Genomic DNA, 26,113 nt, shown 5'->3' on the forward strand with positions numbered 1-26,113 from the left:
GGTCGCCATTATCTGCCTGAGGGACTCCAGTATTCTTCTGTGATGACTGGTCTGCACCTGTCTCCCCCAAACCCCCCATCCCTCCTCGCCCATTGGCACATGGGCAGGTCACACTAAATATAGCTCCTTACCCCTCCGCCCCCCACCACTCACACATGGAAGTAAGTTGTGAGCTGGTCCAGTTGGGTAAAGGTTACAATATCTCTTTACTCCTTACCTTTTATAGAGCCACTATGACATTATGTTCTCTAGAAATAACAAATGCTCTGCCTTTGGTACCGATACATCACCAGGAAAGACTATTCCTATTATTTAGATTATTCCCGTTATTTAAACACCTTGTTTTACCTCATTACAATCTTACAGGGAGAAATTGCTGTGCAAATGGTGTTCAGCTGGCGAGCCTGTCAGAAGGACATAGCCATAATTGAAAAGCACAGCATCTATACAGCTGACTTGAATAATAAAGGAAAACCAGAAAGTCAGGCAGAAAGCCAAAAGCACGCAGAGGACAAGGGTAGTAGCTAGTGCTCCACTACACTACTATTTCACTGTTTTAAATGCGCTTAACACTTCGAAGCACCACTATGTTACATGTTGTGTCACTTGTAATACTGTGTTGAAAATCAGAAATCTGCAGAACCCTGTGGGGAAATTCCAACAAGCATCTCAAGTAATAAAATATAGGATTAAGTGGTTAATGAAAAATGTCTCTGCGAGGCATTTGTTATCCCATTGGCTACAAAAGCTTAATAACATTGCTTTTCATAATATAATATTACAATTACCTGTTATTCAAAAATAATTACAGATGTAACTGCTAAGCCTTAATACCGGCATGACAATTTGTTGCTGGAAGAAAGGTAAACGCAAATATGTTTTTCTGAAAACCATCAGAACATGATATCTTGTCATTTATTTTGTGGCTTGCACTTTTCCAGAAACCTCAAGACGTTAATGAGAGTTAGAAGCAGAAGCGGCACAAAAACACAGTGATGAAAATGCTAGCACCGCTGCCTTCACAGCCTATCCTCCCCTGTCTCTGTTACCGTGGAAACTGTTAGTAATGTTGGACAGAGCAATTCTATTCTATTATAGCAGAGGGAAGATAGGCGGCGAGTTCTCCGAGTCAGCAAATAGGAGTGTAAGACCTGACTAAACAGAGGAAGCAGGGAGAGATCGGAAGGGGAGAGGGAGGACGTGAGCGTCTTCATAAGAGCAGGGCATGCCTTGAGTGATGGGGAGTGATGGAGAACGGGACCCAGGTGGTTCAACATGGCAGGGCAGGAAGGGGAAATAAAGATTGAGGGTTGTCCGGACAGCAAGAGAGACCAAAACATCTAAAATGTTTGCTAATGAATAAAAAGGCAGCAAATGGGAAAAATAATGTGAGGAAAATGCTAGACCTGCCCTGGTGTTCAAAGCTGATGGTTCAAATACAGGCACTAAGAGACTTATAGAGAGGCAGCGTAGAGACAATGAGCACTGTCAAGGTGAGAAGAGGCTTGATTGAGTCAGCATAACTGCTTTCACACTCCATGAACAATGGGACTTTGCTGGAAACGGTCCTACGGGGTAAAACACCTTAGTGAGAAGTAACTCTTCTGCCCGGAATTCCTACAGGTATTCGTGTTTTTCACAGTGAGGCTCATTCTCACTGAACGGGCCTCTCCCTTCTCCTTGGCCCTCTTCCGCGCTGGAGTGTGCGTGAGCAAATCACTGCGGCTCGCCTTGTCCTCATGTCCCCTGCTGTGCACACCAGAAGTGAGCAGGAAAAGTGCCAGCAAAAGGTCAGGGCCCCAGTGACTTTTGGAAATGAAAGAGGGACGAGGACGGCGCGCTACAGGATACCATGCATGTGCTCCTTGCAGGTCCCCACATTTCCACCGTCTTGAAGTCGTGCCACTGGAGCTGAGCTGCACAGCTCGTGGATGCGTGTGCAAGAGGCTGGAACACGTAACTCGTCTAAGAAAATGTAAGTCATATGAAGACATTCTGACACCAGTCCAGAGAAATTCTGGAGCTCTCTCTGCAACTCAGCATGGAATATGATTACAAGTACATGTGAATGTGTGTAACTGAAGGTAGGTGTGCATCTGTAAGTGTGAGCGTATGTGTGCTAAGGCTGATTTATTGAACACTAAGGTATCAAAGTCCATTTGTGTGATCGCCTGCTTCAGCCTTCAGTTTGATCATGTGTATTGCTTACATGTGCATGTTTTCGCACACGTGACTACATTCACATGTTTCAGTCTGTGTGTATGGTTGTGAATTTCCCTACAGTGATTCATAAAGTATTATCCCATCCAGTCCTACCCTAACCTGTGTTATGTGTCTGAGCCTGAGCATTATATGTGCACATGTGGATCTGTGTGTGCGCTGCTCCGTGGACAGGTTCTGCTCTTTCATTCCTCCACTGCGAGACATGCCTCATTGATCCCTGCACTTGAGAGGAGGTGCGTGCTGTGAAAAAGACCCATCGCCAGTGGTCCTGGAGAGCTGGAGCACAGCGCTGAGCTCCACTCCAGTGCATTCCTGCATCTTGAAGAAAATCTGCCTGAACGAGAGGTCACTAAGCTTCCCACCAAGCCTCACCGACCGCTGCTTGCCGATCCTCCCATCCACATCGCTCCATCTGAGCAGCAGGGAGCATCTGATCTCCCTCTGGGGACTAAGCAACAGGAAGCAATCTGATGGCCTAGGTGTGCTCTGTAATCACGGGTCTCATATGAGATTTAGACGAAAGCACAGCCCGCACGAAGATCCGAAAGCAAAAAAGTGCAGTGCAGCTTTTCTCTCCTCCATGCTGAGAATATAAAAGCACTGAGCTCTTCACAGAATATGCTATAACACAAAGGCTCATTTATTAGGCCAGCTCTAATCACTTAACCTCCCTGGTTATCCAACATTACTCTGCTTCCTTTCTGATTCTAAATTCCGCCAGCGTGGAATGGCTGATTTTGGGTGCAAATGCGCTTTCCAGGTGAGGAGTTTTGTATTAAATCTTTAATTTGACAGTTTTTCACTTCGTTTGTTTTTGTCTCTATCACCATGCAGGTCATTTCCTGAGGTTCAGAATTTTCTTTCCCTATTTTCAACCTTCACGCACTTCACTCTTTTCTGAGATTTACTATATTCCATGCAATAATTGCTGGAAGCTCACACAAGATGAGCTTTCTTGAACACACTCTTTCAAATGTCTATTTGTACTCAGATTCAGCCAATTTATCTAGTGACATGGCCCCGGAGGCAGAATAAGATGAGACAACTCATAAAACTGAATTATTTTGGTAATTAAAAAGTATACCGAAAGTGCACTAAAATTTTCAGTGGAAGATCAAATGTTACGTTTGTGTTTTCCCTAATCCAAAAAACATGCTAATTCAAAACTACATTTTAAAAGAAAAGTTTTGTAGAATGCATTTTTCAGTTGATTCAGTTCATTATGGAACTGAATTTACCTTGCATTTTTTTCTGTGTCACCAAAATACATTTCAAAGCACAGTACCATTTAAAATCCCTTCCCTTCAGTTTGTGTCACAGTGACAGAATCACAATTAGATAGCACACAGGAGTCACTGGGAGCTATCCTTGGAGGGGTACGCACTGGATGGGACACCGGTCCATTATAGGGTTTCAACATACACACGATGGGCAAATAGAGTTGTCAATTCACCTGAAACAGAACGTCTTTGGACTGTGGGAGAAAACTGAAGCACCTGCAAGAAACCCATGCAAACACATGAAAAAGATGAAACATCCACTCAGACCATGTTGGATTTGAATCAACGCCTGAACCTCCCAGACACTGTGAAGCTCCAGAGTTACCACCATGCCTCCCATGTTGAAAATCAGGTTTATTAAACTTGTCTTGTTACGATTTGAGTTCAGCGAAGCTACATGAAACTGATTTGATAAAACGTATAATGCACAAAATGTAAAAAAATTAAAAAATCACAGCGTGTCAGTATTTGATCCAGAACTATCTCAGCAAATGTAAAAAAGACATAATATTGGAAGAATAACAAAAGGGGAGAATTGCAGCTATTCACCTGAGCACTTCATCTGTTGAGTAGTTACAGAAATCAGAAGAAGAGGTGGAGAAAGGACAGTCCTGCAGCAGCCTGTCCAGCAATCACAATGTGGATGGATGCCTCCTCTTGCTGTTCCCAGATACTATATTGTTCCACATATCTCAGTAGCAGCAGTCCAACCTACGCTTTCCATGAATCCATCAGCACAGCTAAGGCAATCCAGGGTGACATTGTTTTCAGCATGGTGTGCTCCTGCATTATTTAGCTGGCATAAACAGCACACAGTCTGGACAAGCAGTTCGTGCCAGCACCATTTTTCCTGCTGCCAGAACTGCGTCTGGTGTCACGGTGCCCAGTTTTTTCGACAGGGCACGGCGAGCGGGCAGATCAGAACACTGTCAGAGCGAGGTGAGAGCAGGGCCATTGGGGAGAGTGTTAGGGCTCCTTTCAGTGTAGATTGGAACAACCAGTCACCTCACCTCTCCAGAAGGTTCTGTGTCAGTGGCACTACCTCTGCCACCTGTGATTAGTCTATGGTAGGAAGCGCTCACAGCTTAAGCACCTCCTACAAACCTGTCAGCTCAGTAAAAATTTAACAACGACGTGTTTGAGGTGCAGTCGGGTTACTGAAGAAAGTGACCAGACCTGGTGTGCAGCCAACGAACATACCTGGACTATATAAGTACTGCAGATGCTTGCTAACCTGTAATGCATGTGTATATGGAGGACCCCAACTTGACCGTGTGAGGATGTTCAGTCGGATAACCTGACAATGTCTACAGTCTGAAAAATCTAACAGGATCTTGTGAATGCTGTAGGTGTTCAGGAACTTAATCCAAAGATGTAAGTGGATATTGAGGAACCTGTTGTGTGCAGATGTTCGGGATTCTAACCTAACCACGAATGGGAACCTAACTGGACCATTTATATATGTATTTCTCTCCGGTCTGAGTCATCCTGGAGCCGTTACACTGCACTCCTCTTTGAAATTCAGCCAAACAGATAGGATAACAGAGAGAGGTATATATAGGGTGGAACTGGTATTCATCACGGTGAAGATCAAAGTACAGTGTACCCTGAGCCTGGGGCAGGGATACCTAAGACCCCTGCATTAAAACCAGGTAGACAGATTGCATTGCTCACTACTCCTTGCCACTTTGACACACACACGCACATGCACACGCATACTTACACACTTTTACAAAGCAGCTGGGTTAAGGCAATGAATAAAACAAGCGCTGTACCCATCCGATGCCCCAGAGCAAAAGGATCAAAAGGGTCACCTTCCTCCCCATCGCAGCTACACTGGGTATAACTGCCAATCGCTAAATCTGGAGATGTTTTTCTGTTTACAACTCAAATCTAAAAATGCTTGAATAAGCCATGTTGAAAAAGGATATGGTGCACTGTGCTGATAACATTTCCGCTTGAATTGTACTGCAGTCTGCATTCAAAAACAAAAAACAGTGCAGACCATCCAGACATTAGTGTACCAAATACATTTAGAGTGAAGCAACACAGCAACATAGTCATTTTCATAACTGATTGTCTTAAGAGAAGAATGACGATTGCAGAGAAGTAAAACAAAGATATTCTGAAATCACCCCCTAGTGAAAAAAGCTCAGCATCCTCGCAATTGTTGGACCTCTGACACTGGACACGGCGGCATCAGGTAATTTCAGAGGAAGCCCTGGGAGCTTGACGTATTGGTAAATTGGGCGGGTGAGGAGGCGGGAGAATCCCAGCAGACTCTGCAGGGACGCCAGCGCATTGAGCAGCAGGGAAATCAATCAGTGCATCTTCATCTGGTCAAGGGCACGTATTATTGGATAATGGTCTCTCTTCTCAAGGGCCGTTTTCTTAAGAAGGGGTCCACAATAAGGATAAAAGGAGATGTGATGTTTTTTCTTATTAAATATCATTATGCACATTTCAATTTTCAAGCAATTTATATGCTAATGAGCATGTTAGCGCACCTCCATTAGGTTTCTGAGCAGACTCCGGGGTTATCAAATGAGAGGCTGAGGAAACTTCGCCCTGTTTTTGCAGTCTGTGCATCTTGGGTGACTACAACAGCTATCCTCGGGTTGTGTCTGTACTGACACTGGCCACTGTTGTCCACACTCCATCTGCATCTACTTAGGTTTAAGCTTCACTCATTATTCACCTGGGGATGTGACAGCATTGATAATTCACAATTTGGCAGGCCCTTAACCACACTTACACCCACATTAAATGGGACCATCAGAGAGACACTGTGTAACACTCGGCAGGGCCCTTGTCAGAAAAACAATGAACAGTAGGTTTTCTGTTAGACATGGTCCCACTACACACTCCAGCTCCAATGAGCCACAATTTGCAAAGTCTATACTGGGGGATCTGACTTCTTGTTAAATGATAACAGCCGAGACAGAAAATCTATCTGCCATCTGGAAAGAAAAGAATGTGGAGTCAAATTCCGTAAGGCAAAGTGCCACGGACAATGAACCCACACATCGCGGTTTACTGCCATGTTTCAATGAACTCGATTTAAAGTGCTGTATAGGCAACTTTACAACTATGCAGTTCCACACTTCATACTTGCCTGAAGAGGTGGGGGGGGTCACTTTGTTCGCCCACAACAACATCCTCCACTCATTCATTTCTCCAGGTCAACATCGGGTCAGCCATGTGATAAGGATTGTAGGGCAGTCAGGCACTTAGCTGTGCAATTTCCCCAGAAGACACACATACATCAGACCCTCCCAGCCAATGGTGGGAGCCGTTGCTCTGCCAAGAATAACACTCACCAGAGTTGTTTTACAGCAGCTCCGTGGTTCACTTAGAGGCCTTTTGCCGTATCTCCCCACCACCCCCATCCTCATTTGCCCCAAATGCACTGCCACAGGCACTATACACATACATTATACACATTTGCCCTACATACCCTTCAACAGCAGCATGTCGTCCCAGCCATAACCATCTGGAGCCAAAGTCTATCTAGCATATTTATATTCCTAACTTGAAACTCGGTGGCAAGCAAGAGTGTAGAGCCAAAATGGGCTGAAGCAAAGTAAACATGCTCTCCAAACAGAGATGGGGGGGGTGAAACAGGGGAGAGAGACCCTCAGTAATGCACCTCTGCAGAGCTCAAGACTTGAGTCAACATTCCCCTTCCTCTGTTTAGTCTTTGCGCTGTGTGCCTATTGAATTTGCATGCCGCTCAAACCATGTTGTAATTGTCATGGAACAGATGTATCAGGTTGCAGAAAGAGAATGCAACATAAGTTTTTGGTAAATGGGGGCCAGGCTAAAAGTGTCCGGTGAAAAGATTATGATGAGTAAAAAGGTCTGCGAAATTCATATCCGGAAAACATTTCACCTCCTAATGGATCCACTATCAGATCCCGTTCTTCTCTTTAAAGGCACTGTGCGATATCTGTCCAAACAATGATGTCTGGTCTTGCATGTGCCGCCAAGCCACGACAGCACAGTCCGGTGATCTTCAAGGAACAGGCAAGAACTGTTTCCTTGAATAGCGCCGTTAAAGACCTGTAATCACCTGCTCCGGGCGCTTCATCCCTGTGTTTTTCGTGTCTTTCCATTTCCACGGTAATTTTCAACAGCTTGTCTAATAGCAGAGAACGCTCTTGGCGGGCCACGCTGAAGAGTCCTCCACTGCCTTTTCATTTCAGCATGAGATCGCTGTGCCATCACCAAACGCCTCTCTATTTACCAACACAGTGCACGGAGCGGAAAGCTTGAAGAGGCTGGGCTGAACCATGTTTCTCCACTGCAAAAAACAGCTTTAGGTGGAGTTTTAGGTTGGCTATGAGCTAACCTTTCACTCCACCCAGATCAGTGGTTCTCCAAAGAGCCACGCAAGACCTTGAAGACAAAGGAAGACATACTGGCAATGGTTGCAAATGTCAGCCCCTGGCACTTTTGTAAGCTGGTGCTAAGTGCAAAACAGAAATCGTTATGGTTGGCAGAGCATCTGGCATATGGCAAAACAGTAAATCAAAGTGCTGAAGAGCTTATTGAAAGCAGGCAGCTGACCTGGGCTCTTTGTTACCCTCAAGAAATGCTATTCATGTGCACTATTGGTCAAACAATGCATTAGCGTGTCTACCGCAGTAGGGGCTTTGGGCAAAATGCTGGATGAAATGTTCAGGAATCCTAGAACATATTGAAAGTTTGTTTATAGAAGGATCGATGAGACGCACAAACGCACTCACAGAAAACAATTTCAGCTGAACGATTCCATCAGTCAAGGCGCATTGTACTGAGCAAGCCAGGAAGCAACGGATCTAAACTGAAGACATTGCTTCTAGTTTGCAGTTCTGATGCATTTTTCCCTCTTCTTTGGTATTCAGCAGAGAGGTTCTGTGTTGCCTTGTAATGAAAAGTGTTTGCAGGACAACAATGCCACCCAGTTGGGAAAGGGTAGCCTGTTGCAACTGCTAGCTGGTAATGTAGTGGTTAGCGCTACTACCTTTGAAACCAAAGGTCACAGGTTTGATCCCCACCTGTGGCTACAGTACCCTTGAGTAAGGTACTTATCCTAAATTGCACCAGTAAAATTATGCAGGGATATAAATGGGTAAATAATTGTACCTGAAAGGTGTCAGCTAAATGAAAAAATGTAAATGCTAGCTGAACAAGCATCATGTAGAAAAACAGGAGTAGCAGAGGAGTTGGGGACAACAGCCAAGGGGAAGAGGCTATTTCAAACTAAAAAATTGTCTCAGTCAATGTCTTTCACTGGGCCTGCACAGGGAGTTTTAGAAAAAGGCATGGGTACTTTCATGTCTGTATTGCCTGTTAACACTTTTTATCTTCTTGATTGTTCTTCTGTTAATTTTATCTAAATGGAGAAGCTAATCTGTAATTATGCATTATGCATTCCATCTTAATGGAAGTGCTGCACTCAGTTTGTCTCTGGCAATTTGGAGCAAACACTTCAAAACGTGACCCGATGAGGAAGGTGTTTGTTTTCTGCTAAAGTTGCAGCTAGTCGCATCCAGGACAAGAACAAAGCTTTCATGAGTAAAGGTGAATGGCAGACCTATGTCACATGTGGCGAGTCAGCAAACACACACACACACACACACACACACACACACACACATAGATGCTTTCACTGGACTGCACACTTGTCACCTAGTGTCAGGATCCCAGCGGATTGCTGCATCTAACTGGGTGCGACATGCTTTGTGTCCAACTTTCCCAGGTCTGCGATGTGGGTGCAGAGGAGGGGTGAAGAGTTGCTCTTTCACATTTCCTGAAACTATGTCATCAAATGGAGAGTGTTCAGGCAATCCAGGCATACTACAAATGCCTACTTTCAGACAAGAAGAACCCTTCATTACATTTACATTTATTTATTTAGCAGACACTTTACTCCAAAGCAACTTCCAATGAACTCTACGTAGTGTTATCAGCCCACACACCTTATTCACCGTGCTGACTTACACTGCTAGATACACTACATACAATGGGTCACTCATAAATACATGAGTGGAACACACTCTCTCTCTGTCACTCACACACTATGGGTGAACCTGAACAGCATGTCTTTGGAATGCGGGAGGAAACCAGAGCACCCAGAGGAAACCCAACGGAGAAGGGGAGAACATGCAAACTCCATATGTATTTTATTTTATTCATTATTTAAATCATTGGTTCACTGTGAACTTCATAATATACATAGAACGTCGCAGCCTCTCTTTGTTTACTCCTCTTTGTCAACATCCAGATTTCAATTTGACATAATGGTTCTGTCCTTACAGATAGTTTATTTAGAATTTATGGTTTTAGCTTATTAGACACTTTCAGTGCTGTTGAGTCCATTCAGAACGGTATATTTCACACTTACTAGTTGAGTAAAAGCAAGTAGCACAGCGCGGAAGGTTGTGGCCTTAATGAATCCAGGTTTGAATCCCACCTCCTGATGCACTATCCTGAAGTGCTCTAGTAAACTTCTGAAAAATGGGTAAATCAGTGTAAATAACCTCAGAGAAAAGTGTCAGGTACAGCTGGTAATGCAATGGTAAGAGCTGCTACCTTTGGACCCAGAAGTTCAAATCTCAGCTTTGACTGTAGTACCCTTGAGCACTGAACTTACCCCAAAATTGCTTCAGTAAAAATTACCCAACTGTACAAATGGGTAAATAATCGTAGGTAGGTTAACACTGTAAGTTACTTGGAGAAAAGCATCAGCTACATAAAAACATAGAGATTTAATCATAAAAAGCAGTCATATCATGGAGATAATATGGTGTGTTTTGATATTGTGCTGTTATAAACCCTCTTGGTTGGTGGTACAAGACTTGAATGTCTTTGTCTGAATGCGATAGAAATTTAGTCATTATAAACAGACTTCTGTATCAATGAGATAATATGGCCTGTTTTGATATAGTACAGTTCTAAACCTTCAAGAGCTGGTGGTGGAAGGCCTGATTCAGTGTGTGAATCATTTTTCATGCTGTAAAATTAGTTTTTTTCAGTCCTGCGAGAGATTTCTTCAGTCCTGTTTATCACCCTGGTGAATCAGTGCAATTTTTTGGTTAATTAACAAACTGGTGTCTCTAGGGCTAGTCTGCTCTGCAGCAACTGCCAAACTCCATCAAGCCACCCAAGCGGCTCTGGGCACTGCTGCCAGTCTGCAAATGTGTCCCTCTGAGTGACAGAGCTGCCCGTCGCACTTGCTACTGCGGAGTGTGCAAAACAACCAGACCGCACCACGTTTACACAAACACCAGTGCCACCGCCTTTAGATGTCCTAAACTTTCCTGCTGATTCGCACAGACCTACTGCACTCAGAGTTTTCTGTGGTAACAACTGGGATGAACAAGCCAACTGCATCACTTCCTGTTGTCTGTGGCTCATGGTGACTCACACACACACACACACACACACACACACACACACACACACACACAGACACACACACACAGACAACCCCAGGGATGTCTGCTTCCTGTTGTCTAAGAAATGGGCTTCTTCAGGCCTAACCTCATGTTCAACATCAGAATGTCTTGCAAAAGGGTTCTCTTTACGTTTTCTTCTACTACTAAGGAAGAATCGATGATGTGCTTTCACTGATGCTTCGGTTGAAAAAGAAATTACATGGTAAATGATCAAAGAGCCTCCCTCTGCTAATTGAGATGGTGCACTGAACCCACGTGTGAACCTAAGAAGAACACAGGGCCTCCTAAGGAAAGGCCACTGGTTAAACACAAGTTCTGTGGGAGTGGTCCAAGGAAAAAAGGCGCCAAGTTACAGCATAACTTTTTTAACAAGCTCCCGAGTAACATCAGGAAGTCCTCTAGGGTCAAAGATGTTTGTTCTTCCCTGCTTGTTGTCTTCTAGACCCAATGAAATGTCAAAGACAGGCCCTACATCATTATTTTTCATTCAGTAAGACTGACCTTGGTACTTCTGAATATTACTCACCGTGCTGTGTGGCTGACATTGTTGACGGAAAGTATATAATTGGCTCTAATCATTACCCTGCTCTGGTGGGATTCTAGTGGATGTCTATTCTGGACTATCTAGGTCTTGCCATTGGCATTCTCCTCGCAGATGAGTGGGTCACAGAAACTATTAAAAGACAGTAAAGTTGGTCTATGGTATTTCAGAGTCACACATATTAGGAATAAGACCATCATCGACTATGGAAATTGGGACCTGGGAACTTTATATTAAGAAGGCCTCTCAAAGGCTGATGGGTCAAGTTAAACTCTATATTAAGGCTATTTTTTATATCTTCAGTATGCACTTCAGCAAATAAACCCAGGTCCATTTACACGCGCTATTTGGAGGTGAACAGACAAAATAATTTCTGTAAATAGCTCTGCAATTCAGTTACAGACATGCATCCCTTAACGACGGAGATATGTTCTGAGAAATGCATCATTAGGCAATTTCGTTGTTGTGCGAACATCATAGAGTGTACTTATACAAACCTAGATGGTATAGCCTCGATCATAGTATACTTATACAGACCTAGATGGTATAGCTTTGATCATAGAGTGTACTTATACATGCCTAGATGGTATAGCCTCAATCATAGGAGTATACTTATATACTGTATACCTAGATGGTATAGCATCAATGCAGTCAAGAGATGCGGTAAACATGAGATTTATGACACTGCTGCCGGCATAACACAGCATACTGTTTTACAGCAAACTTTTTTATGAGTAGAAATAGTACACTGTAAAGTAATGATAAAAAGTACAGTAAATACATAAACCAGTAACACAGGTGTTTATTATCATCAAGTATTATGTACTGTACATAACTGTCAGATGGGAAGGCCATCTGTGAAGGAGAAAAGCAAGGAGAAGGGATGAATGGAGAGCGTGTTGTGATCGGCGCTGTCTAAACAGCTGATGGACCGATCGATCCAGGTATCCAGGTACATGATTGCATGTGCTATACTTTTATACAACTGGCAGCGTGGTAGGTTTGTTTACACCAGCACCACCACAAATACGTGAGTAACATGTTGTGCTACAATGTCACAACATCACTAGTCGATAAGAATTTATCAGCTCCATTATAATATTATGGGACCATTGTTGTATATGCGGTCAGTCATTAAGCGAAGCATCGTTAAGCGACGCATGACTGTATAAGGAAACTGGCGGCTCGGAAAGCAGTAAGTATAATAGTTTCATTCCCATCTTCACCATTTAGATGCCTGTTTCCATTATAAATGAAAATGTTCCGGTATGCATCAATTACATTAAATTGGCAATGCTCAAGTATTGCATTTATGATTTTACCTATTTTGTCCTGTGGCTTCATTTAAAAACATTCTATGCAAAACAGGCATTAACTGCATCTTGTTGATATTGTTCTAGATTCTAGCAGTAGTGTTGACTTTTAATTTTGTTATGTGGTCATAGCTCTCAAATGGTCCATTTAGTTATATGCATATTAGCCCTAGAATGCAACTCCACTCAACGTCAAGCAATGAAACACTGCACTGAATGTTCTTGAATGCCACCTGGCAGAACACACCGAGTATGCCTAAATGTGCCGTTGCATTACCAGCATTCAGATTAGTCACATGAACTAACATGTAGCTGTTTGTGCAGTTAAATTTGCATTACATTTATTTATTTACTTGATGCTTTTCTGAAAAGTGATGTTCAGACACAATTTTTTTTAAATATTTATGCAGCTGGGTATTTTTTACTGGAGAAATTCAGGGCAAGTACTTTACTCAGTTATACTACAATGGAAGCTGGGATTTGAACCTAGGTCCTTAGAGTACAACACAGCAAGTCTAAATATCACACCGCCTGCTGACCCAGAAACAGTCGTCAAAGAAACATGCAGAAGAAACAACAAAAGACACATCCAGAAACACAAACTAGATACTGATTTATTGAGGCAGCAAATTAATCCCATTGTCATCATTACAATTACAATTACATTGCATCTTCAGGCCAGTCGAAAGGATACTATGTAATTTCCTCCTTATAACCATTTGAACAGCAAACTGCAATCTTATAAAGGAGGTCACAAGACAGGAACAACCCTTCTTTACCACTTTTCTTCACCATCTTTTCAGCTTGGAAATACAGTCCTCGTTCAAAGAGGTGAGAAGAGTACTCCATGTCTGCCAGGCTGAATTTCTGGGAAAGGGTTCGCTGTCAGGTCAGCCAGGCTTACTGAAACCGAGGCACAGTTTTAACCCACGTGGTCTGACTACAACAACTATGTCCACGAAAACAGAGGTCACCAAATGCTTTCAGCATGTCCAATACCACATCGATTTTAATCACAGCTTTCCAGAGAGGTGGAGACTTGGGAGGTCTGCATTTAAACCACAGCATTTACCAAGAGGTCATCCACGAGTGTGTAATTTTTGTATCACTCCTGTGGGATCTCACTACAGAGGGTTTTTCCGAGGCCCGTCTGAGAATACAGGGTGAGGAGATCCTTTTAGCTTCAGGAGTTTGTGCTTACTGAGATGTTTTCCCACCAAACCATCCAGAAAGACACGACAAAGCAACTCGGACACACACACACACACACACACACACACACACACATTTTCAGAACCGCTTGTCCCTTACGGGGTCACGGGGAACCGGAGCCTACCCGGCAACACAGGGCGTAAGGCCGGAGGGGGAAGGGGACACACCCAGGACGGGACGCCAGTCCGCCACAAGGCACCCCAAGCGGGACTTGAACCCCAGACCCACCGGAGAGCAGGACTGCAGTCCAACCCACTGCGCCACAGCACCCCCATGCAACTCGGACAGTTAATTCCAATTTTTCCCTTTGGCCCTGTTGACAGGGAGCATTGCTGCGAACAAGCGCACGGTTGGCAGCAAGCGTTCCTTCAGACTGTGGACCACGCCTTCCTGTTGCCAAAGCAAGTAGGTCATGGAGTCCCAGGGGAGAAGTAATAAGCAGCAGAGACTTAACAGCACTGTGAGTGGAGAGCTACGCCGCTTCAACAGGGCCCTGGCTTCTCATTAAAGCGCCACAGAACCACCAGAGGTGGCACTGGAAAATGAAAGACACTGCACCCAGAAAGCAGAAGATGTAGTGTCCAGTCAAGCCCAGTGGCTTGAAGACCAGCCTTTGCAATACACACACAACGCGCGCACACACACACACACACACACACACACACACACACACACACACACACACACACACACACACACACGACTCATCAACACACAAGCACTAATTAAACAATAAACGCGGCACTCGGACAGGTCTGATCAGGATTCCAGAGATACCTGGCTGCCCAAAGAGCCTTTTCTTTGCACTGTGATGTGTGAGTCTGCTGTACCATCTTCTCAGAGAAGAATCTAGGGGAGATTAGTCTGAGTAACGGTACCACCGACACCAGTCAAGGAGAAGGGTCTGATGTCGGGTCTTCCGACAAATACTGGAAAAAAGTCTCAAAAGGTTCCCTAGGCTCCACTGCGGAGGGAAACTCTCAAGGAAGAACATAGCCACAACAGCAATTATTCCTTATCAGCGGCAGGGAACGCGCATAACAATGCGTAGCATGCTCCGCTGGTGGGGAGGAAAATACGAGCAGAATAGATTCCTGTCACAATAATCAGCTTTTCCACTTTCCCTATTGCCTGTGTAACAAAAGCTAAATGGCACATATATAAATAAATAAAAGGCAGAGCCAAGCAGGGCCCGCACAGGGCTCGGCACAGCGTATAGCTCAGCTCTCTGGAATAATGGAGCAGTGTTATTATATTAATGAAGGGCCCTACACAGCTGCCGAAGCTCGGATTTGCATGCCCTTTCCTTTTCAGCAAAGATTCAAATCTATCAGGCAAATCTCCTGAGTTGCCGCTTGCTAAAGCAGACGCCGAGGGCCGGACATGGATGGAAGTAACGTCTCGGATCCTCCAAGCCAAATATGCCAGAAGGCATACACTTTCATGACATATTCATAATATTTCAAACACAGTTAGTCTGCTTGCAGCTGTGACAGAGGAATAAATCTGTCTCAGTAATTTTTTTAAAATACTGTGTCTTTGCCAAACAACACATTCCCTCCATATGCCGATACCTATAAGAAGTATTCACCTCTTTTGTCTCATTTCCTTTCCCTGAATGGTACTTTTCAAGAAACTTGTCATAAATTTGCTTAGAGCTGAGAAAGATTGAATAACCAACTGTGGGACTTCAGAGAAATACACGTATTTGTCCAAAAAAATCACATGAATCAACTTAAATGCAAACGGGTGACATCAGTTTTACTTAAGTGACTTCTAAAAACAATTAGTTGTACCCCAGCTGATTTAAGCTGATTTCATATGAAAGGGGTTGAATACTTATTCACTTTTACACTCATTTCTGTTTTATATTTGTTATTGATTCAAAACTGATTTGGGGAAATATTTTCACATGGACATTAAAGAATATTTTTGATTTTGATAAAAAGCTTTAAAAATTGTCATACAATGTTGTAAATTAATGAACAATGAAAAAGGCCAAAAGGGATGAATACTTTTTATAGGTACCAAACATCATTTCTAAAGGACATTCACACTAGCCATATGGGATATATTCTTTACTATACAACTCTGAACCACACACACACACATTTTCAGAACCGCTTGTCCCATACAGGGTCACGGGAACCGGAGCCTACCCGGCAACACAGGGCGTAAGGCCGGAGGGGGAGGGGACACACCCAGGACGGGACGCCAGTCCGTCGCAAGGCACCCCAAGCGGGACCCGAACCCCAGACCCACTGGAGAGCAAGACCTGGTCCAACCCACTGCGCCACTGTGCCCCAACTCTGAACCAACAGCATTTTAATATTTTCTTATTTATTAGGCCTAATCAACATACAAGTTAAAGCAGCATTTAAATTCACACTACTAAAATGCTAGATGTGTATTTGATGAATGCTGTTACTTTAAGACATAATCTTGAAGTAACATTTAACTTTACTTTTGAAGTCATAGACTATTCTGCTTATGGCAAAGTATAATATGTATTTGTATTCCCATTGCACACACTTCATAAAAGAAATGGGCCAAGTCCTAAGCCATGACAGCTACTGGGAATTGTGCTTAGCACTATCCTTGAGGGATGTGTAAAGAGTAAGAGCAAGATAAAGGGGACATCCTTTGCGCAACACAACAGTTGTAAGTTAAGTTAAATAAAGAAATATTGATTCAAATAATTTAACCTTTATTTGTCTCATACCTTTGTCCAAGGCTACTTATAATTAGTTACTAATTTATACAGCTGGGTAATTGTTTTAATTATAAGAATGGGTGAAATTAATCATGTGTGTGTGTGTGTGTGTGAGAATCAAGGAGTGAAGTCTGAACTAGAGATCAAACATTAAAGCCCCCCCCAGCCGTGGTAGCCACTGTGAATCTGCCCAGGCCACATAGGCTCTGTGCTGCACCCATTAGCAAAGCCCACGACAGCAGCAAGAAAGCCACAGAAAATCTCCGGGTCCAATGAGCCAAAGAGGGAACGCCCCTCTCCAAAGGGGAGGAAATAAAAACGTACTCTAGAATAACTGTCATCTTTCAAATTTGGCAGGGGCACAGTGTCCCTTAGCCGCTCAGACCGAGTGCTTGACCCCAAAGCAAGCACAATTAAATGTTCTCACACTGAGGCACATCAGGACAGAAAGCTGAATAGCTGTGCTCTTTGTTAAATGAAAAGCAAAGTATTTTAAGCTAAAAAATTGGATCTGTTTTTTGACTACCCATTCTTCAAGGAATTTTTATATATATCCACGATATTCACTAGCTATACAACACTTACAGCAGCATGATAAATCTGCAGTATTGTATTAGTTGTTGAGGAGGGCACCATTATGAAAAGCAATATAGATTCTCAGTTACTTCTGCTTTGCTACATTATTATAATAAATTGGATTAATATGTAAAACATATTTTCATGATGATTTTCATCTTTTTTACCCCAATAAGCTAAGAATTGACTCATGGGTATAACAAGTTCGTTGGCTGATGTGCACTTAGTTAACAGTAACAAAAGAGATCTATAACACAATGCTGAAACAGATATTTTGGCTTTGCTACATAATTTCAGTGGTTTCAATTTTAGGATCAAGTTACTTCAGCTAAAGCAATGGAGCTGGAGAGAATGAGTCAGAATTGAAATAAAACAGACAGGACAAGCTCTGCTATTTAAATGGATTGAGCAGCTAATTGTTTAAAGGTTAAATGACATGCAAGAAATAAACAGCAGCGCATAAACTGGGCTGTGATTTGTTACTGCATTCCAAGAGGGGCAGTCACAGAGGGGCTCACGATCCAAGAGCCCTCGGGCTCCAAAGTTGAGATGGCAGGGTGAGAGGATGGGGAACAAGAAACCAAACACATCCACTCAACTACACTAAGCTGCTGGAAAAGTAACCAAGGAGACAATTAGTGACAAGAAAAGCAAATCCATGTTTAGGATTTTATGAATAGGATGAGGCTGCAGGAGGACTAAAACATGAAAGGTGCCATCCCAACTCCCGTTCAAGAAGAGAGGCCAGCAACACGTCTCTTGCACTAAAGGCCCAAGGCCTGCAGTTCTGTCACTGGTGCCAGTGGACTCTCCAGCAAACCAGCAGAGCAGGGGGTGTGTGCTAATGTTTCTCCTCACCAGCTCATTAATACGAGAGGACAGACATGAATATTCACCGGAATGGGCGCTGACAGAAACCCGTGCCGAAAGGAGCAATCCTCACCAACAAAGCGCAAGCAATGAATGTCACAGCCAGTCCCACACTCCACTCTCTAAACGACACTGACAGAAACCCATTTTGACTTCCCTCTGACAGAGCAGAGGTGAAGAGAATTTACATGCAAATACAAACGACCTGCCTCTCTGGGGAGGGCTTCCGGTCAGGAATCCAGATGCAGGTGGACCAGGAACACCGTGATGGGCAGCTCCACCCTGTTGACGCAAAACACAAACAAAATCCAGTAGCGTTCTACATTAGTGAAAGACAGCACAATCCAACCTGTCAACCATCTCTGCAGAGCTGCCCATCCCACTCTTCCATGTATCATACACAGCAGCAGATCATCCTAATAATCCATATAAGGTAATATCTGACACTGTACAGAGGCTCAAAAAATCTGCATTCACTCTTCTAATAAGCACTATTCAGATTTTCTGGCATTCTTCTAAGGCACAGACTTGTAAGTTTTTAATTATGTCGTCCACTAATTATTTCCACCAACATCCAATTTGTAATAATTATTTCAATGTGAAAACAGTGCATTTTTGCCTGTTTAGTAATCCCATACATGCACCTGGAGTCTTTAAATGAGGTCTAACAAAATATTTTTCCAGTGATGCTGGACCAGAGCCTCAGGCATGGCACAGTTCAAGCCCACCTTTAAGAAATGTAGTTGTGGCTCAGTGAGGTGAGGATGCACCGTCATCTTGTCACACTACCGCTTAGTCTTAGTGGCAGCTGGATCCTACACATCTTGCTGTGCAAACATCCAGGAGAAGCTCGTCTCAAGAAAATGGCTGTGTCTACATGCTGAGACGTGAGTCTACACATTTACTCTGCTGGTGTATGGTGGAGAAACCACTCCATCTATGTAAACAGTTTTAACAGTGCTCCCTGATCTTCCTCCGCCCCTCGCCCTCCCACGCCTTCGCTTCTGCCAAATGTAATGCCATGGCGCCCAGTTCGGCGGTGCCCTCACCCCACCTCCACCACTCTTTGTAGAGACCCTGTGCAACTGCTCCGTCACGCACGGCCGGCTCCCTCGGGCCAGAGAATGAAGTAAGCCACTAATTGCCCGAGAGTCAAAACAAGTGGCACTGGGCACAAGGAAAATAAACACACACATAGAGAGAGGGAGAAAACACAGCGACCTGGGGAAAAAGGACAGAAGTAGGCACTTCTAAACTCGGCCAACAGAAGGGGGAGCGGTATGGCCTTGCCTCCCGGAGGGTTAAGGAGGTGGCCAAGTCAGCACTATTAAATGAGACTGTAACCCTGTCGAGCATGAGGGAATTTTGTACCTCAACATCTTGCTTTTGCTGCCGCAGCTTTGCAGCTTGACAGCTCGAAGAAGAGCCCCAGAAAGAGAGGTGACCTCTGTAGCTGCGAGGGTGCAATAATAACCAAAAAGCAGGTAGCTCTGTCTGCCCAGTGTCATCATTAGGTCATGGGGTTGCACTGTAATAAAGTGAAGTAGTCCTGGATTCAGTAAACTTTACCAAAAGTTTTAGGCAGGTAAGCCTAAGAATGGCCTCTTTCATGGGAAATGAGAAGTTAATGGTTTACATCTTTAGCAGTATTTACTCACTGTTGCTTAGTTTCACACACACACACACACACACACATTTTCAGAACCGCTTGTCCCATACGGGGTCGCGGGGAACCGGAGCCTACCCGGCAACACAGGGCGTAAGGCCGGAGGGGGAGGGGACACACCCAGGACGGGACGCCAGTCCGTCGCAAGGCACCCCAAGCGGGACTCGAACCCCAGACCTACTGGAGAGCAGGACTGTGGTCCAACCCACTGCACTACCGCACCCCCTGCTTACTTTCATTGACTACTTATTCTGATCAAGGGGGAGAGTCCTGAGCTTATCCCAGAATTACCGGGTGCTTGGTTAGGAAGGGTACAACCCAGATGGGACACCGGTCCATTGTAGGGCAGCCACACACGCCCACACAGTCATCCATTCACACAACATATGCAATTATGATGTCAAATTCACTTGAACTGCATGTCTTTGGACTGTGAGAGAAACCTTGGAGGGAAACCACCCAGACACAAGAAAAACATGCAAAATCCACTCGGCCTGAGCCGGATTGGAACCAGCAACCCAAACAGGTGCTATGAGGTGGCCATCCTTAATGAGATTTAGTTCTCATTATCACACACACTGTCTGAAACCGCTTGTCCCAAGCAGGGTCATGGCAAGCCAGGGGCTTGGGGCTGGAAGGGGAGGGGACACACCCCAGCTGGGACGCCAGTCCGACACAAGGCACCCCAAGTGGGACTCGAACCCAAGAAGCACCACAGAGCAGGCCCCGCCCAAGCCCGTTGCTCCACAGCCCCCCAGTTCCCACTGTTTATTTTAATAATGTATGTCAGCATTTTATGCTAAAATGAAGAGAAATTAACTGTTTTCTTGTTTAAATTGTTTGATTAATTATACCGTGCTATTTTAATTTCTCTGCTGAGACATTTCCACCCATTCTTGCCCATGTTATTCCCAAAAAAGAGCAATTCTCCAGCAGTCCATAATCAGGTGGTTGAGAGAGGCCAGCATGAAATTAAGACTGGTTTGTATAAGATCATTTCTTTTTATTGGTCCCAGTTCTAGTAAACTGCAAAAGGAAAAGATTGGTGGTTCTTTCTAGGGATTCTGGGGCACAATCTGAAATGTGGTACAGAAAGATAGGGGGAATCAGCATGGCTGCTGCAGCCCCTGGGTCGACTGGCGGGGCTCACCGAGCTCCTCGCAGCAGCCCCTCATTAGTCTCTCCTCTCGTTAGCGCAACGGCAACAGCAGTCACAACGAGACACTTCTCCACCGAGGAGAAAGTGTTGCGAGCGGGCCTCGAAAGACAAACAAACAGGCCGTGAAAAACATTCTGCTCACATTCTGTCTGTTTATTCACGTTGAGGAAGTAGGTGTCCTACTGAGTTTCGTCGTGTCTGGCGCCTTTTTGACCGTTTTCCCACAGTATAACAGTTTCCAGCTAAAAGCAATACATTTGTTTTTAAAGGGTACTGTTGTCACAGAGCAAATTCTCTCATTTACACAACAAAGAAACATATATTTCATTTAAGAACTGTCGGTCAATAGCTATTCTGTAGCAGTAATAATTCCTTTCAATTTCTTGGCTGATTTTTCTTTTTTTTTTTTTTTGCTTTCTGAAATAAGAATCTGGAAAAGCTGGCCCTTTTGCTTTTGAACAAAAGGCACGTAAAACACTTAGCCTCAGCACTGGAGAAGAATTAAAGAAAGCAAAGACATCCCTCACACATCATTATTGACTCTTCCAGGCTAGACTTTGAAGTTTCTCATTTAACCACCTTGATTTAGTTCTGCAGGAGACATTACTGCTGAGAAATACGCCATGTGAAAGAACAGTGAAGATGAAAGAAGGCACAGAGGCAGAGTAACACTGGAAATATGATGAAATGGAGCAGCGGGCTGCTCTGCGGAAAAAAATAGTTTATTCCGTGATGAAGGAAGCCCCGGTAAATGCCGATAAGGTCTGACACAGCACTTGCCATCTCCAACCAGCCCTCCTAATCACAGGTCAGGAGGGGACATATCCCAAGCACAGTGCAGAAATGCTGGAAAAAAGCTAACAAGGGTTTCTAGTTGACCTTTACCCTTGAAGGACATAGACAGGTAGGGGGCTGTGGTAAGACTGAGGGGCACAGCACATGATGCTCCTTCCCAATGCACTCCAGAATAAAGCCCGCCCCCTACAGGCCTTCCGCATTGCTCTGTACTTTTGCAAACTTTGCTCACCAAGTAAGAGCATTGTTACGGTCGATTTGTCCTATTCAAATACCCAGTAGGTAGTGTCCTTTCCCAATGCCTTGCAAAGAGCCCACACTGGCTTTGAGCATTAGGTATCGGGACATGAGAGAAGGCTGAAGGGCTGCGGTGGTGCAGAAGTGATGGCATGCAGGACAACGAAGCGTAAGAGACACTGAGCTTAAAGCTGCGGCACATCCTGTGAAGAGGTCTTCCTTGGATGTATGAAGGCCACTTGTGGCAACAGAAAGCCATGAAGTCAGTGAGAAGGATTAAGTTCCCCACCCCCAAACCCCTAACCCCCACTGAGGCACCTGTTCTCGAAGTGCAGTGGATTCAACATTTGCTATGAAGGGTGCCACACGGCTGTCGCTGTAGAGTGCTGCAATAACAAAGCTGCTGTCCAGGTCAGGGCTCTCACTAACTCTTCAATGCTCTCTCTTCATGCTCTGTCTTTTTATTCTCTGTAACAGAGAAATTCTCAGTTGCTTTATGAAAATCCAGATGTCCACAATAAAACCTGTAGGGACTCATTGGCCAAAAGTGCTAAGGGAAGTTGGATATCTCTCCAAATTAAGTAACTTTATAATAAATCACCGTGCTTGGCTTTCTGAGGATTAGCTGAGCTCCACTGAGCAGTTTGTTAAGCTGTGAAGCACGGGGGAGAATAAGAAACCCTTGCAAAGCTCAGAAATCGCTGAACAAATACAGCAGGACCTCATAAAAGCAACAGCGTGAAAGAAGAGGTTGGCCAATGATGGGTTCCCTTCGGGGTCCTTATGAAACGCTGCCTCCTCAGCTCTTGAGAAATTAACAAGATAGAACACAGAACTCGCCGTTCGCACCATCACACTGGCGATAGGCATTTCCTCACGTTTCTCCACTAATTTGTTCCTTATGATATTTCTTGCATAATCAGTGGAGGAGTGCAGCAGAGGAAGTCCGGTGCATTAGCAATAAGAATACCGTAGTGCAGGAACTCCCATCACCCCGCAAATGGAACGTGGACCATGAATCACCAATTGCACATGTTGTTTCTTTCTATCGGCGGACTGGGACTTGCACTGAAACAGAAACGAAATTCATTTGACGCCAATACAAAAGCATACGCTGAACGAAATCTGCGGCAGAGTGCAGAGCAGTGGGAGGTGCGTTTCTGTTATTAAAGAGCTTGTATTCTGAGCTGGATGGACCCAAACGGCAAGGGGAGGGGCTGCTGTATTCCCTTGGCTGTGTCTTAGCTTTCGCCGTCTGCACAGGACTGTCCCCACTCCCAAGCCCCCTTTTCAGCACGGCGTCTCTGTCCTCTCTCACACTTTAGCTCTCTATTGGAATGCTCTGACCCTTGGGGACTTCACTCACTTTTCTGCCTTTCCAGTCCACAAACCTCACAGGCCAACAAAAGGCAGCTCGATGGCTATTTGAATTTGAAACAGGGCCACGACAAAAGCTGCTGTTCCTGAAAAAAGGGGGACGGGAGAGAAAATTTTGGACCTGGGCACCAGCAATTCAACACATACCCCTCACATAAAGGTAAATTTAATTCTGACACAACCCACCCAGCCAGCTCAATGTACTGTAAAGGCAGCAGCTGGGGCAGGAGGGGGGGTTGGGTAGGGGGCCTGAGCACACTGTGAGGGCAGGGGGCTTTGGGGCTGCCTGGAGAGGAGGGAGAGACACCACTCGCCATACTCAGCCACCAGCAGTGGCCGAGGAGGTCCAGTTGAGAACAGTGGGCAAGGCTGTCCTGAAACAGTCAACAAATTGAACCCCAGAATGACAGATCAATAAAACCACTTCTGAAATAAAACAATCCCTGAAAAGAGGTTTGAAATGATTTCTTGGTTTGCCGAATACCTTGCAGAGTAATTTCAAGTCTCCGTAAAATATCTCCCTTTTTTCCCAGACACTGTAAGATTACGCAATGCTGAAGACCCAGCCAAATGGTCTATGGTGTCTGGTATTCCTGTGTTGTCAAAAATTGCTTATAAAGCAAAAGAAAAAGCTTATAATTTTGCATTTTAAATTTCTCTTATGCAGATGATTCGTTACAACAGCAGTTTAGGTTAAGTGTATAATATAAAGGTGCCACAGAAATAAATACTGTGGGAGGTTAACCAGCAACCTTCTGCTCTAGACTCTAATTGAATAACCACTGTACATCCCCTCTTGTCAATAAGAGCCTAATGCTTACGATGTAAAGCAATGTAAAACATACCCTACAATAAAAAACAGCGCAATGAATGAATGAGCATTGTTTTCTAAATAATACCGCCCAGATTCCAAACGATATTGTCCTAATACTATCATTGCTTATTCTCTTAGATGCCGTTCCAAACTTTAAATCTGATTTCCTTAATTATCTCTGAAACATAAAACGGATTCTACTGAGACGTATTGTGAACCAATGTGATATCAATAGCACTTGCCATGTAATGTGACAGGCCTTTCTACTAGCCACGGGAGACCTCACCATTACGTGAAGAATAATAATTATATGAGCCTAATCGTTCAAATGCGAAAATGCACGCATGCACTTCAGTCCCCATCTAATATCTGTCAGCATCAAACAGAGCTGCCAAAACTAATTTGTATTAAACATATTACACCTTATGGGAACAAAAGATTTGCAGAAGCAATACGTCGCCAAAATGATCAGACGAAAACACGGAATCGATTGCGATTAATAGACGATAATAGAAAAGAGGATTAATCGCAGAAAAAGATAATTAGGCGAAAACATATCGCTGAGGTTATTTTTCTTTTTTTTAACCCAGGTTTTGGAAATTTCACCATATCGGTGCACTGCGATGCCAGTGGAGGAAGGAGCCCCCAGAGCACACGGTGCGCTCCAGACTGGACCCCGCGGGCGGACAGCTCCTCACTCACCGCGGACCTCGGAAAGGTGCGTTTGCCGCGGGGCTCCGCGCTCTGCCTCCTCTCCTCCCTCCGCCACAATCCACAGCGGCCGGTGCAGCACCGGGTGTCTCTCGCTGCCTTTCCCGTCGACCCCCCCCCAATTCAATTCCAACGGCACTTCACGCACGCCCGCCTTTTGTAAACGGCTCCTTCTTCTCTCGGTCGCACCTGTCTTGTTCCACAACGGACCCCCTATGCCGGCGTGACATCCTCAAGACAACTGTCTGTGGGCTTGTGTGTGCTCAGCCCCCCCCCCGGCAGTAGCGCGCGGAACACCACCTGTCCCCGGTGCCAAGCGCCCCACAAAGCGCCTCTATGCCGCTGCCCGACACATGGCATTCCCGTGCAGCGCTACTGCTGCTACTGCTGCTGCGGCGGCGGCGGCGACGACACGGAGCTGCGGACTGTCGGTGCGGAGCCGCGCACTCGCTGCCAAGGGTGTGAAGTGATCAGCGCTGATGAGCCGCGCCGCAACCGGACCAGCTGCAGTGCTTGAAAAAAAAAAATTGCATCTGTTTCTTCTGAATGTCGTCCCCGCGACAACAGTTGTGTTATTGATCCTATATCACGAGCAGCAGTTATTCTGCACCGCGTACTCTCCCCAGCTGGGTGTCACTGCCGCCTTTGGGCACTTTGGGCTCATTCATTGAGAGGAAGCGCCGCTCGTCGGAGGAGCGGCAGGCACGATGTGCGTCTCCTCGCCGCCTTTAAGATCACACTACAGCAACAGCTCCCCGGCGTCCAATAAATAAAATTCCTTCCCCCTCTTATGGGATCTCCTGCTTTCTCGCTCGGCGCCTTTTCGGCGGCGGTGAGATTCAGCATCTCCCGCAAGACGCGGCTCCCCGTGTCTCCGTCGGCGGAGCAAAAACGAGTCAATGGCAAAACCTGAGGCAGAACTGCACCCCGACTGGAACGGCTTTAACGCGCCCTCGATCACCTGTTCCGCACTGCGAACAAACTTTCCACTTCTTCTACTCATTTCAGAGTATCAGCCCTTGTGTCGTTCCTTGTTAACTGCAGCAACTGCAGTGAAATTGCAGCAGAAATTGCCAGAAAAGCGAAAACGCGAACGTGGAAAATAATCGCGTGTGCCCATTTTAATTATAAATTATTGCTATCAAATTGCGCAGCCATGGCGGCGTGGAGGTCATGATAAATAG

At 44.9% G+C, this 26,113-nt stretch overlaps 1 protein-coding gene across 2 annotated transcripts in view; it reads right to left on the reverse strand.

Moving 5' to 3' along the window:
* sema6bb (sema domain, transmembrane domain (TM), and cytoplasmic domain, (semaphorin) 6Bb) overlaps nt 1-25,835 on the reverse strand; it is a 75,579-nt gene extending 49,744 nt beyond the window's left edge. Inside the window, exon 1 of one of the 2 annotated variants that reach the window (XM_018728257.2) lies at nt 24,921-25,835. The gene's annotated coding sequence lies outside the window, so the exon portion shown is untranslated. The remainder of the gene's footprint in view (nt 1-24,920) is intronic. The other variant, XM_018728258.2, reaches the window with a different exon arrangement.
* Nucleotides 25,836-26,113: the final 278 nt, after the last annotated feature.

The sequence above is a fragment of the Scleropages formosus genome, chromosome 9 (assembly GCF_900964775.1).
Source record: "Scleropages formosus chromosome 9, fSclFor1.1, whole genome shotgun sequence".
NCBI classification, from domain to species: domain Eukaryota; kingdom Metazoa; phylum Chordata; class Actinopteri; order Osteoglossiformes; family Osteoglossidae; genus Scleropages; species Scleropages formosus.